Below are 18888 nucleotides of genomic sequence, written 5' to 3'. Positions count from 1 at the left end.
GCCTGACTGGCTCCTGTAGGATTTTCGAGCGAGATCGTTGCCAGTGCCCCTGGACTGGCTTGTGCGGGTGGCACATAAAAGACACCATTTCGAGCGTGGCCGTTTTCGTGCGGGTGACACGTAAAAGCACCCACTACACTCTCTGAGTGGTTGGCGTTAGGAAGGGCATCCAGCTGTAGAAACTCTGCCAAATCAGACTGGAGCCTGGTGTTGCCATCCGGTTTCACCAGTCCTCAGTCAAATCGTCCAACCCATGCTAGCATGGAAAGCGGACGTTAAACGATGATGATGATGATGATGATCCGACCACAGAAACCATGCCAATGGAGACAATAGAGCTTGTCTGTCGCTCTTCAGCTTGCCAACTCATATAAAACCATCCAACCCATGCCAGCATGGAAGACAAACGTTAAATGATGATGGTAATGATGATGATGATAATGATGTCAATGAAAGAGCATACCCAAACAGATTGCAGAAACAAAGTGGAACATACAAAATAACATAGGTAACTGACATGTTATGCCGTTGAGGCTGAGATTCTTTTTAAGTGGTCCTGCAATATGCTTGCTTACCATCAAATAATTTTATGTCCTCACTCCCAGCTTCACACACACAAATACACACACACACACACACACACAGAGTTTAATATTGGTCTACAGTTTAACAATTCACATGTTGAGTATATAAATTTTTTCCAACATATTATTTGAAGATTCATAACTTAATAAAAGGTGACACCTAATAATAAATGTTTCAGTGATGCTAACAGCTTTTTGTATGGTTTTGAATAGCCAGTATGTGTTTTCCATGCAGCAACTATATATGTTTATTATTATCTTAAAATAATGATTAAGATGTATTCAATGATATTATATAACGTAAGAGAAAAATTTTCCTGCTTTGAGATAACAAACATACTGTCTATTTACTGTACACTGCTGGCTATAAAAAAAACACAGAGGTTTTTTGTTTAATCCCAGCACAGCTCCAGTTGTGCATTTGTCCATGACTATCTTTTTGTATGTCAAAGATCAAAGTTCTTCCTCTTAATAAAGTAGAAGGAATTTGGCTGCTATTTGTAGCAAATCAAGTGGAGGTTCCTTAATTGGTTTGTCCAAAACAGAGTTGCAGATAATTGTTGCAATAACAACAAAACTAGTGTCTCAGTTATGATGTGGCATAGATTCACTGACTTTCTACAAGATGAAGAACTGGCACAAAGCTTGAAATAGAATACTTGTATTGGTTTAAATCTTTAGACTGCAGCCATTCTGTAGCAGTGACTTCAAAGAGGTTTTGTTGCTTATACTAGTATCAGTACCTAGGCTGATACTTATTTTACCAATTTCTATTTATTAAATGGCTGAGTCTACCTGAGTATAAAGGGGTGAAATTCAGAAGAATTGGTGCACCAATTTATCAGCAATCTCTCACCAACACACACATGCTCAAACACATACACACACACACCTGTATGTTAGTCTTCTGCAGTTTTCACCAACAAAATTTTATTTACAAGACATTGGTCAACCTGAAACTACGATAGAAAACACTTGCCCCATGGTGGCACATAGTGGAAGGGAACCTAGAGCCACATGGCTGTAAAGCAAACTTCTTGACCACACAGCCATGCCAGCATATAACAGGTATGTACATATTCTGGTATAAAGCAGGAAATGTGAGTTTCATTCCACCTGGAGTTTATTATTTTATCCACTTCATTTCCTGCGTATTTTACATCAATACATGTTCACTTTTATGCAGTATCTCAAAAGTTTAGAATTTAGCTGTCAGATGTAAATCCTACATATTTGATCTATATTTCATTGTGTTTTCCATACAACAGAGTGGTTGAGAGATCTATAGAAGAACAATCAAGATCAAATCAAATGATATGAAAAGCTCGAATAAGACAACATTCCTGAACATGTTAGAAATCTAAATTACAAAGTAAAAATAATGACATTTTAGATACACACATATATATGAATGAATAAACACACACACACACACACACCATATACATATGGCAAAAACAAAAGACATCAGAGATGGAAATGCCACAATCTTTCTGATTATGCCAGCATAATGCTTTTAATTTCATTGATTATAGATTCATACTCATTAAGTTGGCCTTGTGCTCAATTGAAAGATATTGTGAATGTATGTGCATGCACTGCACATATGTATGAGTGTAAGCCTATGTACATAGGCATACTTAAACATATACACTTTCAATATCTTTCATTGAAAGCCCAAATAGAAATCTTCAGTATGGCTGGAACCAACTTTTGGGAACATGTAGTACAGTTATCAATATCGTCATACTTATGGTGTAACAGTATTCACTAAATTAAAGCAATAAAAATTCTCTACCTATCTACCCAGAATAAAATCTCATATCATATGTCTCACAGTGTAATTACTTTCCAACTAATTTACATAGAGTACGGTGTTCCTGAATACACATGGAAGTACATAAAAAAAATTTATAATTTTTATTTTTTTGTAAATTATTAAAAATAATGAAATAAAAGTCAAATATAAATTAAACAAACACATAAAAACGAAAAAAAAAAAAAGAAAAACAAATCATCATTGATACATCATTACAGCAATTAAACCGTGTTAGGTTAATGAAATATTGAATTTTATACAGATGAAATATCTATCAAAGAATTATAGAAAGCAATTACAAACAAAATTTAATAACAACAATGATTTTTAATATAAATTTTCATAAAGAGAGATAGACTAGTCGAAAGAAATCGACCCCAGTACTTGACTGGTACTTTATTTTATCAATCATAGAAGGATGAAAGGCAAAGTTGACCTTGGTAGCATTTGAACTCAGAATGTTAAGAGCTGTAACTAAATACCACCAAAGCATTTTGTTCAACACTCTAACTATTCTGTCAATCCAATTAATAATGATTTTATATTTATTTACTTTATATGTTAATAAAAATTGATTTAAATAACAAAAAAATAATATAAACACAAATAATTTAGGTGTATGTGTGTGTATATAAACATACATATATACACATGCATACACATAAGTATAAACGAAATAAAAACAAAATAAAGAACCAATAAATAACCATAAACAATAATACATATACATATATGTATGTATATACATTACTGATCGATGCTGTTATCTTACCTAATCACCAGAGATATTTGTATATATAATGGCTGTGTATGTTATATATTCCCTTTTTTACCTGGAAATAAAGAAAATTAAAATTAGAATAATTTTACAAAGAAATTATGAAATAAACTATTCATATTTTCACGCATACAGAAAATGTAAAAAAAACGAAAAATTATTTTCATCACAAGAAGGCAATTTTATGGCAATAGATGACATCATTAAGCTCCAATATTTGTCTGTCGTGGAACATTTCACAATTTCTCAATGAATCTTTTATCAGAATTTGAATAAATATCAATGAAACCCATCCTAGAACAATACATGAAGAAATAATGCACATACAGAAATGGAATCTGACAAACTGTCAGCTTAACAGCATCAATAGATGAAGCACATAAAACATACGCAGAGTCTTTTAGTTGTTATGTCTTCAACAAATGGTTCATTAAAAATAAAATTGTCTTTAACATGATCTTTTACTTTTTCAGTCATTAGACTGTGGCCATGCTGAGACATTCCCTTGAAGAATTTTTAGGCAAATGAATTAACCCCTGTACTTATTTTTTTTTAAGCCTGGTACTCATTCTATCAGCTTCTTTTGCTGAACTACTAAGTTAAGGTGATGTAACAAACACAAAGACAGACAGACAGACACACATACATACATATATATATATATATGTATATATACACCTTCTCATTGATTTATGACCGTGTTCTGCTCCGACTGAGAGGTCATAAGTCAATCTGGTCATATGTTGGATCTGTAATTATCAACACTATTTTCATTCGAACGTAACTGATGTTTGAAAGCAACTGAGAGAGAGACAGTGGCAGGCAGTGGATGCTGGACTCTGAGGGAAGCCTGCATTGCCAGATGCTGCCATAGTTATCATACGCACAGCTGCCCAATGTCCGAAAATCAATTTTTGAATTTATTTTTTTATTTCCTTATTTTTTGTGGTTGTAAGTGCAGATGGTCGTAAGTTGCATCGGTCATAAGCCAAGGTGTAGGTGTATATGATGGGCTTCTTTTAAGTTTCTGTGTACCAAATCCACTCACAATGCTTTGGTTGGCCTGAGTCTATAACATATGACACTTGCCCAAGGTGCCATGTAGTGGGTCTGAACCCATAGCCATGCGGTTGGGAAGCAAGCTTCTTAGCACACAGCCATGTCAGCATCACACTAAAGTAAAAACAAAATTAGCTATAAATTGATTTAAGGTTAACATTGAAAAAAAAAAATGTCTGATGCCTTTGAGTGGGGTTCATGCTGTAATAAGCATTCACCTCAGGTCCCTGATTAAAAACAGATGTCTTCATCCTTTCACCAGCTTTGAAGGTTCTAGAAACAAAGGGAATTTGTGAATATTGCCGCCCACTCTCTCTAAACTGTAAAAAAAAAAAAAAATTCTGGGTTCTGTGAACCAAAACAAGTCAGTGCTAGTTGGTTCTAACAGCTGTTGATTAAAAAAAAAATTATGTTTTCTGAGCCTTGAACTGGTTCTTATGGGCTGGCGTTTAGCTCTAGTTTTATCTCTTTAAGTCAATAAAAGATGTTTTCCAACCCACCCTACCCCCTACATACACATGTACTTCATAGGCTATCATTTTGTCTTAAGGGACATCATAGATCATTTGATACCTAATATGAGAACAATGGTCCTCAATGGTCAATGAGTGAATCACTTCAGTAAGGTCACTTAAACTGCAAGAGATATCAGCAGAACACCACACTGTCTTAAAAAAAGTTGGAACAGTTTCGATAATGGAGTCCTGGACAAATTGTCAATAAGTAAAAGTTGAAATGTTCACAGCTGGAACACTTTTCGTCCTATAAGTCTGGCAGATTGGAGCTGATTTGGAACTAAATAAGCAACCAACACCACCGGAGCTTGCAATGGAATTCCTTCATTTTTACGCTGTACATACTAACAACATTTTGTATTAAATACTTGTACAAGCTTGATTACTTAGCTGAAACAAAGAAAAGAAAGGTTTCCTTAAGTCTCTTGTCAGGATGTACTAATACTAACACTTGTCAGAGAACTTTGAGAAGGTGCATGGCTCATGGTTACTGTGTTGGGCTCACAATTGTGAGTTAGTGAGTTTCATTCCCTGACCGGGTTGGGTATTGTGTTCTTGAGCAAGACACTTTATTTCATGTTGCTCCAGTTCTCTCAGCTGTAGAAATGAGTTGCAACATCATTGGTGCCAAGCTGTATTGGATTTTGCCTTTCCCTTGGATAACATCAATGGTGTGGAGAGGGGAGGCTGGTATGCATGGGCGACTGCTGGTTTTCCATAAACAACCTTGTCCAGACTTGTGCCTCGGAGAGTAACTTTTCATGTCCGAAAGGGTTCTAATCTATATAGTCAACAATGTTCTAAGAAATCTCTCATAAGGGATTGGAATGATTAAACATGTAGCAAGAGAACTATGCAAACCAGGAACTCAATGTTATCTAAGTCCTATCAGATGAATCACTAACAGCTGAAATTTTAAAGAGTTGAACAGTTTTGACATTTTATGAAGATGAAAACGAAAGAAGTATGGGCGCATACTATCAATGATTATAGTAAATAGGTCACAGCTACAAAGAGCACAGTACTTCAATAAAACAATTTAAATATAACAACAGAATTACAAGCGCTTCTTATGGATCAGGAGAAGGGATTGAATATTTTTAACTCCTAGTTCAAAGGAACCAATTAAGTTTGTGGTTGCACAGCTCCGTCAGTTCACAATTCATTGCTGCTTGAATAATTATATTTTTTAATTTGCTTCTGCTTGTTATATCTTAATTGTGATTAAGAATGTGGAGAGATCATTAACAATGCTTTTTTAATTTAGCATCCACTTTTTTATGCTTGCACAGGTCAGACAGGATTTGTTCAGTCAGATTTTCCCCTTGGCCAGACATGTTTTCATGAAAGACTGGAAGCATGACAAAGCTTGTATGATGATGACTCACAACAATCAGGTGATGATACAAACACACACATAGGATGGGCTTTTTCTCTTTGATTTCCATTTACTAATTCAACTAATAAGGCTTTGATCAACCCACCAAATCACTCACAAGATACTGGTCAGCCTGGGGCCATAAAAGAAGACACTTACCCAAAGTGTCATGCAGTGAGACTAAACCCAAAATCATGTGGTTGGGAAGCAAGCTTATTAAAAGGAGAAAAAAATAAGTTATAGGCACTGGTGTGGTTGTGTGGTAAGAAGCTTGCTTCCCAACCACATGGTTCCAGGTTCAGTCTACTGCGTGACACCTTGGGCAAGTGTCTTCTACTATAGCCTTGGACTGAACAAAGCCTTGAGTGGATTTGGTCAAAGGAAACTGAGAGAAGCCCATTATATATATAGCTGAGTGTGTGTGTTTATGTTTGTCCCCTACCACAGCTTGACAACCAGTGATGTGTTTACATACACATAACTTAGTGGTTTGGCAAAAGAGACTGATAGAATAAGCACCAGGCTTTAAAAAAAATAAGTAATGAAGTTAATTCATTCAAACAAAAAATTCTCCAAGTAAGTTTGCTGGGGATTATACATGAAGTAGTAATGAATAGGCTAATTATATGCAAATGTATCTGAGCCATGTTTGTGGAAATTTTATTATACAGATAATAGTATATTCTACAAGACGGCATCAAGAGGACACTACAAGAGAAAATAACCTCATAATAGAGAATAGAATGAGAATTTAATCAAAGTGTGTTGGTTACAATGAAATTTCTTAAAATCCTTCTTTGTAGTGTCTAATGGACGAACCTTTCAAAGACATTTTTATGATTTGTTTAAATCTATTATGCAATTCAACTGAATGAAACAGAAAGAAAAATATTAAAAAAGATGTAAAACTATTATGTAGGGGTTCCCCCCGAGACATGGAATATTCCAAGAGTTCCCCCAAGAATAAAAATATTGTGAAATGCTGCTGTAAACTGTTGAAAAACTTTGTTGGGACACCCACAACCTGGTCACTAACAATTGCACTGCATCACTGCACAGAAAATGTTAATTTATTTGGTAAAAGTCATTTGGCAATCGTTAATGCATATACACTCATTTTGACCACTATTCACTTTGAGGTTATTTATTTGAATCTGTCATTACACTCAGTTACACATTCATAACATATTCAATTGTTGTGCACAAAATGTGATATTTACAGCATTATCTGGATAAAACACATTGAAGAAACTTGAGCTTCTAATGAAATATACACACTACTGTACGGACATCATGTATTTCCACCACCACCACCAACTTACCTATGCACCATACCCCCTCCCCAGCCCCTTCATTTCTTTGTAAATTTAATGTAGACAGACATAAGTGAACAGGTCACAGGAGAGTACAAACTGATACTTCTATTAACAGCCAAATAAATGATTAATGACTGCTATACCAGAGTACAAATGGACATGTGAAGTAAATCATTTCAATATTTGAAATTTAGCCAGGATACACAGCATATTTATTCAAGATAAGAAATATACTTTCCAAAAGCAATCACAGTTGGTCTTGAAATATGTCATACTCTACTATTACCACCACCACTACGAACACCACCACCACCACCACCACCACCTTGCTTTCCATCCATTGTATTCCCATGCTTAAATCTGGATACCATCAAATGTTGAATTTTCTGTTTGTTCTCCTCTATACTGAACTAGAAATTCCAATATGAATGTGGAAATACTTTTATATCAAGCATGGGTAACGGTTTTCTTTTTTTTTTTCTTTTTTTCTGGCAACAGGCCTTATACTGCATTGCATATCTTAAATCAGGTCACACCACTATAGTACATGTGTTTAACAAACATCATGTGTACTACAGAGTGCGCAACACATATTACACGATGCAAATATTTAAAAGAAATAGATAAAAAAAAAGTACTGAGGAAAATTGTAAGTGAATAAGAGTAAAAGAAAAGAAACTGTTTAGATTACCAGAGCGGGATTAAAAGATGAACAAATTTTAGCAAAAATTTACACATGCCACACAAAAATGCATAAAGAGCCACAGATTGCCCATGTCAGCTTTAAATCAATAATTGATGCTGTTTAACCAGAGTTTCTATGAATATTCATTTTTTACTTATTCCTTCTCACCTACTAATGTACCTCTTTTTGCTTTTAACTCCACTCCAAGAACAAAAGAAAAGAAAAACCACTTATCTACCATTTCTAGTTATGGAATTAGTCATAAGTCTACTGAGATATTGGAGTAGTCTCCACTCTGTATATAGAACTTTGAAAATTATTTCATCTTCACTGAATTCAGTACATGCTCAGGGGGAAAAAAATTTCATCTGATATTATAATTGTTGAATGGGAATAACTGTTGATGAAGATATTGTTATTTTGCCCCAAGTCAGTTCAAATAAGATCAGGGTTATTCCAGCACTAACCCTCCATTTTCTCCCCCTGCCTTTCTTACAGACAACACCGAGTGAGGACCTCTATAATTTTAAGGGCGGAAGGATTTAATTGAGAGACTCGTTATGCAAATGTATAAATAATGGATAATCCCACAAATGATGCAGTTCTATTCAATTGCATGAACTAAAAGTTGGAAGGGGATGGGATAAACTACCTGCATCAATTTGCTATAAAAGCAGGTAGTAATTTTACCTTGTCCTTATTCTTAGAGCAAGTTTTGAAGAATGCAGTTCACTTTGAATAGTTATTTTTCCAAAGCTATAATGGAAGTGACAAAGGAGCATATACAGCATATTTTGCTTGATGAGTTTAATAACGGCAAAAATGCAATGGAAAGTGCGAGGAGTATTAATGCAGCATATGAGAATTAGATGATAAGCATAAACCAGTGTCAACGGTGGTTCTAGAAATTCTGAGCTGGAATCTACAGCCTAGAAGATGAACCTTGTCCTGGAAGATTTGTAGAGCTCAACAAGGATGTCCTGAAATCCCATCATAACTGTTGAGGAACACGCAGAGAAGCTTGGATTTAGTTATTTAAACATTCATTGACACCTGTGTGCCATTGAAAAAGTCAGCATATTGGGTCAAAGGGTTCCTCACAAATGAACCTTTTTTGGACTAAATAGTGACTGGTGATGAGAAGTAGGCTCTCTATTAAAATGTCAAACCCTGAAGACAGTGGGTAGGGAAAGGAGAAACACAAGCACTCCAGGCTAAAGAAGGTCTTCACTCATGTAAGGTGTTGTTATCTGTTTGGTGGGATATGAAAGGTTTAGTCCACTTTGAACTTTTAAACCCCAAAGACGAAAGCTGTTCTTCCATCAGAATAATGCTTGGCCACATACAGCAAGGATGACTTTCCAAAGGTGGTTGGAGCATTCTAAATGAGAAACGATGCCCCACATACCATATTTGATGGACATTGCCCCATATAATTATCAGTTATTCCGCAGTCTTCAAAATCATTTGGATGGAAAAAATATGAATTCTGTAGACGAGGTCAGAACAGTACTGGAGGAGTATTTTTCGCCACAGACAAGTGAATTTTAGAAGAGAGGCATTGCAAGTCTACCAGATAGATGGAAGAGCATTGCAGAAAATGAAGGAGAGTATATTTTAGATTAAAAAAGAACTTTGTTTATTTTAAATTTTGAAAAATAAAAGAGGTATAAAAAAACCGCATTATTTACGGGATGACCCAATATATTATTTGTCAAATGATTCCTGATTTAGGCACAAGGCCAGCGATTTTAGGGGATCGGGTAAGTTGGTTATATCAACCCCAGTATTTTATTGATACTCTATTTTATCAATTCCAAAAGGACGAAAGGTAAAGTTGGTAACAGTAAAAAGGTAAAGTTTCTTTCTTGAGTCATGCTGACCTACAAGGGCTCATTTCCCAGTTTCCATGGTGTATATATTCTGCACCTGGATGGGACACCAGTCCATCACAGGATTACTCATTTTTGTTGGTTGAGTGGGCTGGAACAACATGAAATGAATTGTTTTGCTCAAGAACATAACACGTCGCCCAGTCCAGGAATCAAAACCACAATCATACAGTCAGGAGTCCAATACTTTAACCATTAAACCATGCACCTCCACAAGGCAAAGTTCACCTTGGCAGGATCAGAACTCAGAGCATAATGAGCCAGGAGTTGCATGCTATCAAAATCAAGGAAATCTTTATAACATTAGAAAGGAAAGAACAATAGTAAAATGAAATGATGGATGAATTGAGATATTGGCTGTAACCTTTGTACATCCAGTATGAAAAGCAATGACAGGTGTGTATGAGGGTGGGGGTTTACATTAGTGGCAACATCCTGAATCCTGAAAGCTAGAGCTTTTTAGTATGTTTTACTGACAGTCAAACAGATTATTATGAGCAAACAGTTGTAACCGAATCTAAACCTTATAATGGAGTGGTTAACAGATACAAGTAAGTATTAATGTATTTAATGAAAGAAAAATTATGAAGATAATTGGAAATAATGATGTAGTGAAGAAAGATGCAAGATTAGTCAATGACTGATGTTAATTAAGTTATTTCAGCAAGTTTTGGGGTCAACTCTGAACAGGTTTCAATTTCTTTTACTAATGGTATCAGTGAAGTAAGGATTTCACTGTTTCGATAAGAGAATCATCAGGTGAATTATATAAGATTGATAACTGGTTATCTTGGCAAAACAGAACTGCTCACAGAAGAAATTTTTGAAAGATGCTATTCATATGAAAAATAACAAAATTAAGTTATTCAATATAGGAAGAATTAAAAAGCTAACCAGAAATAATTATGCATTGCAAGGAGAAAAAATTCAATATTAATCTTATTATTTAAATCGACAAGTATGGGAGACAACTTTAGGCATGTTTTAGTATTATTCTGACTTCATCAGAGAAATACATACCATTGTACTTACCTAAAAAAAAATCACTATATACAAGATTATACACCAATTAGTGTAGAAATACAAAATTGTTTAAATAATAAATAAGATATAATTTATAGACATAAAAGTTTTAAAAACTGCCTCTCTAGATATAAAAGTTATCAGTTAAATGTTCAACAATTCAAATAGCTAGCCAAGATTAGTTTTCTACCATGGAGGGTTTTATTTAATGCTTGAGTCAAAAGAGGAATAATAGTAACAAGGAATATCTTTTATCAGGGCTTCTAGACTGGTAGAAGAAAAGGAGAAAGATATCCTTAAACTTGCTAAAGGCACTCAACATTTTGGTGATTGTTAAATTAGGTGGCAGATTAAATTCCTCACTCAATAAGAAAAAGAATGGTCCTACCACACTTACAAAGGGTTTGACCAAACCAGTACTAGAATTGAAGACACTTGCCTACAGTACTGCATGCACCCTAGGAGCAAATCTCAACCATGTAGTTGCAAAGTGAACTTAGGCACCCCAGTTGGTCAGCTTCTGTCAAACCATCCAACCTGTGCCAGCATGGAACACAGACATTAAATGATGATGATGATTATGATGATGATGATGATTGTTAAGAGCCACCATTGTTTCTAGAGTTTCTTGATTACAAGTGTGAGACATTCATTCCTTTCCCAATAACACTGTTAACATAAGAGTAGATGCTAATGATAATTTTGTTTAGCTGCCATGTTAACTCTCAGCCAGTAGATCTCTCATCAAGGATTCACTATCCAGCCAGGACAACTTTTTACAGCTACATGTAGAACAACTTTATCCAATCTGTTGCTTCCCTGTTTAAAATTTCAAAGCATAAGCAGAAGGAAATTTGGCAGCTATTTTTAGCAGGTTAAACAACCACATAGAGACCTCTGTGTTGGCTATTGACATCATGTTATTAAGTAGTACAATGCTTAGAGGAAACCAACCAAAAAAGCTAGCTTCTATAACTTGGGGAGTGCCAACTCTGCAAGTGCACAAGCACACAATTATAACACACACACACACACACACACACACACACACACACACATCTACATACAAAAAAGAAAAGGAACCTATACGCAGTCGCTGCACTTGCTAGAAACAGCAGCTAAATCACCCTCAGTTCATATAACTGTCTTAAACAAGGAAGCATACACATTTGATAATGCTGTATTAAATCCCTTAAGAGGAAACAGAGGATCAAAGCTGGAATGGTTCCCGTCATAAGTTCTACTCGATCAGTAATTAACCAAGGGCTAAACTACCACAAATATATAAATGGATATACATATACAAGCTAAGAAAACAAAGATCCTGATGTATTATACATGCCTATATATATATATATATATATATATATATATATATATATACATGTGTGTGTGTGTGTGTGTGTATATATATGCACACACACACAAAGATAGTATGAAAGAGAAAAGACAGAGAGAGACTGGCAGATGACAACCAGAAATCCAAATAAAAAGGCAGAAAGAGAGACAGACAGACAGAGGCAGAGACAGAAATATAAAAACAGACGTGATGCTTAATATCTCAAGCGGATGTACTTTATATTTTATTTTCATTTCACAAATTTTTACAACGGGGTGGCAACTATCAACCGTTATGTGCATGCGGGGTAGGGGCGGGATCAGCGTCAGTAGGATTTAATGGTGGCGGGTTCCTGGCTGTGTCTGTTGTACACTGCTGCACCCGGCTGCAGATTGTTAGCAAAGAAGAATCAAGTTAGCGTTTTGTGACAATAGCAGCCCTCAGGTTTACTAATTGGTAGAATATCGCATTGTTAAGACTCCTCTCACACAAGCAGACAACCTTTAAACACGGCATTTTCAGTTTCTTGTTCTGAACAGAACATTGCTATTATATAATTCCATAGATATCGAGGATGCTTTATAGGAGTACTAAATTTTAATACCGCAGTTGACAATTGTTTGATGTATGTTTTATTTGGTCGAAAGGTAAAGAGGGTTTACAGTCAATTGAAAACGTTTTCGTTAGGTGTTTATCGACTGGCTGTGGAAGTTATATATTATTACTCTAAGGTACACTGTTACGAAAAGCGATTAAAGAATGTCTTTTAATGCTAGTTTACTGCTCCGAGAAATACCACTTCAGTGTTTATACACAGCGTAATGTTGCCAATATTCTGCATGATCTGCTATCAGTGAACTCCTACATACACTAGCCACTCATGTAAGAAGAACTAACGAGGGGGAAAAACCTCCACATGGTCACTAGACATGCTGGAAAATAGCAGCTAAATCTCATTCAAATCACACCTGGGTAGCTTCAAGAAAGGACACACTGAATAGTGTACCCCTCGATACACTATGTCTGAATGGGGTGAGATGGGACAATGCAGCTCTAACACTTTTTATAATATAAGTCTGATGGATCAGAGTTGAGACCGATCCAAACTAAAGAAGAATTCTCTTAGAGAAAAGACAAACATAATGTAGAGCTAACATTTGACAAATAATCATTACCTTAAAGAATTCCCACGCTAAGAGAACGAGAGAGACTCGACGTGGTCGCTCGGTTAGCTAGAAATCACCATCTAATCTTTCTCAAATCATACTGAGCCATCAAAAATTAAAATTTAAAACAAGAAAACGGGAAAATATACAGTGCCATATTAAAACGTGGGAAAGCTAGGCATTTGCCGTGGGGTAGGGGTATCAGGTACAGGGTCAGATGTTCAGCTCTGTATGTCAATAAATAAAAACTCTAGGGTTCAGTGTATTGATTTGCCAGGGAGTTTATAATATACTAAGACAGCCACGAGAATAAATAGAACAATGCAAACAGACTAGACGAGTAGAAGGCATACCTTTATATGTCTATTTGGGTAGGGGTGACCTAGGGTTAAACAGCTAAACAGGCAACAACAACTAACCCCTAACTCTAACCCCGCTTCCTAGTCATAATTGACGCACCATTGATAACTGGAGAGGAAGAACTGTTTAAACACGATAGTAAACCACTTAGCATTTTTATATAGTTTTTTCATTTTTGCTCAGCCGGATTTATGTATATCGTATCGTCTGTGAAAAAAAATTAATGCCATTATACTACAAGGAAGGAATAGCTCACAACATCCCCAGTGAACATGCTTTATTAATACATCAACTATACACTCTCTGTTATATATTATACACGCATATTTGCAACAAGACAGGCAAACGTTGAGTCTGTTGTTTGTTACATTATCTTCTGTCAACATTTGTATGTTCGCTCACGTAGAATTTTTCATATCAGAGAAACAGAGAGGGTATTAAAAATAAAAAATTTTTAAATTGCCTTTTTTTTTTTACTAATCAATTTGTGTGAATGTGAAAAGAACAGATAAGCTTCTTTACAATTACACTGTATGTATGTATAAATGAACCAGTATGTATCTGTACGTATGAACATATATATGCATGAACCTGTGTTTGTATGTATATATGTATGTACGGGTATTCATGTATGTGTACGAACATGTATGTATGTATGTATGTGTGTGAGTGATCGTTACATATCGATTATAGATCGATTAGAGTGTAACTCGAAAAAGTACTCAATACGCTAACAGTACCGAGTCGATATTACTTGTATTAAACAAGAGATACCTTAAAACGAAATTGTTTTAATACATCCTATTACTTGAAAGATCTTTGATAAAGTATTGAAGTGTAGTGAAATAATTGTAATTAAAGCCAGACATACACACACACATACACAGACAGATACATACATCCGTAAATACAAACATACACACACACATCTGTACATACACATATACATACATACATACATCCGTATGTTCGACATACATACATACATACATACATACATACTCTAAGCATTACACTGTTGTTTCTTAATCTGTTCTGTAAAGTTATAAAAATCTATTGCCTTTGATCGAAACATTCTGAATTACAGCAGTTATAATATAATTATACCAAATTGCAAAAATTCAAGAAATGTCATTAATTCTTCTATAAATTAACGCAATTTAAAGCTAAAAGTAGATAACAAAACCATCACAAAACAAAAGAAAATTAAGGTATTACATAGGCAAAGAAATTTACAAGGTTCTATTCCATCCAATACTTTATGAAGTAAAAAGATACAGAACAAAGGGAATTACCAAAATATGTTTGTTATAAAAGACATTATATACGGATGGATGATGTATAATAAATATCCGAGCAAGCGTGTATACAGTGACTTAACAAATTTTGAAATATATATATATACGTATATATACATTCGCGGCTCAAGATAAAAATACTACAGCATCACTCAGACATTATTTGTATTATTAAGTTCGTCTATGTCTGGGTTGACATTCCTAACACATGTACACAGTTTTTAAATTAGTTTAAAAATTATTTAGTGGATATTTCTATTAGTGTTTTGGGAGGAGGGAGAGAAGGGGTGAAAAACTGTAAATTCTATTATACAAGAGGTCATTCTAGAAAGATTTTGCAAAACGCCCATATATATATATATATATATATCTATGTGTATGTGTGTGTGTATACATACACAAACACACGCTTTATACATATATACACACACACGCTTATAGATTTATATACACACAAACACGCTTATCTCTCTCTCTCTTTCTCTCTCTCTATATATATAGATATGTGTGTGTATGTGTATATATATATATATATATATATATATATATATATATATATATATACACACAAATTTATATATACACACGCATATATATATATATATATATACACGCACGCGCTTATACATCTATATAAACACACACGCTTATACATATATACACACACGCATCTATCTATCTATCGATAAATAGATAAACATAAACATATACACTGTACAAATAGAGTAGCCCTCAATATGGAATAATAAACTACCAGCACATCTGACAATGACAATAGTTAAGAGTTTTTCGTCAGGATTTAAAGCATAAAATTTTAGGAATAATCTGAAATCCAAATATTAATCATGTCATTCTCTTTTTGATATGTGTGCGTATTGTTGTCGTTGTAATTATGGTAATCTCCAGTGCGATATAAACTATATTTGTTCACACACACATACAAAATGTTTTCGCTCTTTCTCTTTCTCCCAATATCCGCCAAGTCAGACATAAAACCTTTACATGTTAATATTCACTGTCATACACAATGCGATCAAACCAGACAAAGGTTCTCATAAAATGCTTTACACACTGGCACAAGACACACACACACACAATAACATAAAGATACATACACACTAGTATATATATATATATAACACAATGACAATAACATAGATACATACATCCTAGTATATATATGTATAATATATATATATATATATGTATGCACATACACACACATATACACAGATATACACGCGCACAATAACATAACAAATACATACACACACACATACAGAGGCATAGGTAGGCACAATGACATCTTTCTAAATACGCATTCTGAGACTACATCCAAACACTCGCACGAAAACTAACAAAAATACCGAAATTACTATTATTGTTATTATTATTATTATTATTATTATTATACACGCACAGACACAGAAGTAAAAAAATAAAATAAAAAAAAACATACCACAGTAGCAGACAAAAACCAATCCCAAAGAGGGAGACAGAGAGAAATATTAATCTCAAAGAAATAGACAGAAATATCAAATACACACACTCAGTTCCTTGTTGTGGACAGAGGATATGGCTTATAGAAATAACAATAACAATGATATTTCAATTAAAACAATATTAAATCAACAACTTACCAAAGTGAGAAAAAAAGGTTGTCTGCTATAATTAAACCTCGGTTATTTAATATAATAAATATGTATATATCCGAAATGGTATTTTACTAGAGAAATAACAAGGCTGAACACGCACACATACACACACTGTATTCCAAAATTACATTCAAATCGCTTGTGTCTGTTATTGCAACTGTTTTATTCTTAAGGCTGCACCTAAAAACAAGCGCAGTCTTTGGAAAACACGGTGCGCGCGCGCGTGCGTGTATCTGTATAATATGATGTGTGTGTGTATGCGTGTTTGTATAATATGATGTGTGCGTACGTGCGTGTGTTATGGTGTGTATATGCGTGTCTGTGTGCGTACGTGCGTGTGATATGGTGTGCATGAGGAGAAGGAGAGAGAGAGAAGAGGGAATGGAATTCTGGGTCTTTGAACTTTTTTTTTTTTTTGGCTTATATTATTTTCCATTTGTTTATCGTTGTCTCTTCTTTTATCTCTATCCTTTTATTAAAAGATGTGTTCTTTCAGCTGAATATTTTTTTTCTTCCGTGAAGAATAATTATTCCTTGTAAACGTATAAGTACATTTAGTTTTCCCAGCCTAAATTTGTTTTATTATGTTTTTATTACAAAATATACTTCTGTACTATTAACTAGAAAAACAATTACACACACACGTATATATGTATGTTATATATCCACACACATTACGCAATGGAAATCACTCATTATAATCGCGAGTCACCCCAAAAATCAGTGAGTCCACCAAAAGTTCGAGGTATTGTTATATTTTCCGCTTAATGCCACCAGCCGGTTATTGTTATCAAAAAGGTTCCGTATCAGCTCGCGACAATAAGCGATTGTTACTGTATTGGTTGTCTTTTCCTTCAATTATTTGATTCTTAAATCTATATTCTTTGCTTCATACTGACGAGGAAAATGTCAAAAGTTATATAGAAGAGAATGGTTGTTTTTTTTTTTATAATTCATGCATTTTTTATTGTTTTGTTTTCGATAAGAATCATGTTTAGTTTAGGTTCGTCAAATTTCTAATTTAATTATCTCATGGGGAAACCTCTGTCCCTCCCTCCCTCTCTCTCTCTCTATTTATCTATCTCTTTCTCTCTCTCTCTCTCTCTATCTATCTATCTATCTACCTTTCTCTCTTTCTACCTATCTTTTCTTTCTCTCCCACATTCTCTCTATCTAGCTATCTATCTTTCTCTCTCTCTCTCTCTCACACACACACACACGCACACGCACACAGTCTGTCACACAACATACGTGTGGAACAGAGCATCATGACAGCTATGCATTTGTAGTTGTTTAGCTTCATTCAGCTTTAATTATTTGCCTCATGTTTACTTAATGTGTCCTTCCTTTCTCAGAGGAGTTGTCTTTGATGTAAAGGAAACCTTGACTGCAATTTCTAGCAGATAAAGTAAATCACATAGAGGCTTCCTAGTTGGAGGAGAAAAGTTAATGATGGACTGAATACCTTTCAGCATTTCATTTCAGCTCTTCACATTACTAGTTCGATTCCTACGCGTAGTCAATAAACTTACTAACAGATAATGTAATGGCTTCATTTCAATCAACTCAACGGCAGCCTTGTGCTAATACGAATAATGCTTTTTAGATTATCATGGTACTATCGTGGTCGTCGCTGTCGTTAAGCCCCCAAGTCAACTTTGAGCGAGTAGCCCTATGATCGTAAATAGCCCATATTTTAGGAATATCTTAGCATTGCATTATATAAATATGTACATAAGGTGGCAAGCACATCGGACAAAATGCTTAGTGGCATTTCGTCCGTTTTTATGTTCTGAGTTCAAAATTCCGATGAGGTCAATCTTGCCTTTCATTCCGTCGGGATCGATAAAAATAAATATTATTCAAGTACTAGGGTCGCTGTTAAAGGATTTGCCCCTTCTCCCCAAAAACTGCTGGCCCTGTGCCAAAATTTGAAACTATCATCTAAATCAGGGGTTTTCAAACTGTGATCCGCAGACCACAGGGGGTCCACAAGGACAAGACAGGGAGTCTGTGGACAG

The 18888-nt window shown here is 34.8% G+C and overlaps 1 protein-coding gene across 3 annotated transcripts in view; it reads right to left on the bottom strand.

Annotated features, from left to right (window-relative positions):
* Positions 1-18888, bottom strand: part of LOC106884438 (guanine nucleotide-binding protein subunit gamma-1) — a 294231-nt gene that overhangs the window by 124829 nt on the left and 150514 nt on the right. For all 3 annotated transcript variants that reach the window (XR_008264741.1, XM_052970048.1, XM_014935824.2), the window contains exon 2: positions 3176-3236. The gene's annotated coding sequence lies outside the window, so the exon portion shown is untranslated. The remainder of the gene's footprint in view (positions 1-3175; positions 3237-18888) is intronic.

This window comes from Octopus bimaculoides, chromosome 8 (genome assembly GCF_001194135.2).
Source record: "Octopus bimaculoides isolate UCB-OBI-ISO-001 chromosome 8, ASM119413v2, whole genome shotgun sequence".
Classification (NCBI taxonomy): Eukaryota; Metazoa; Mollusca; class Cephalopoda; order Octopoda; family Octopodidae; genus Octopus; species Octopus bimaculoides.
The sequence above is the reverse complement of the archived record's forward strand: the minus strand, read 5'-3'. Positions and strand labels throughout refer to the sequence as shown.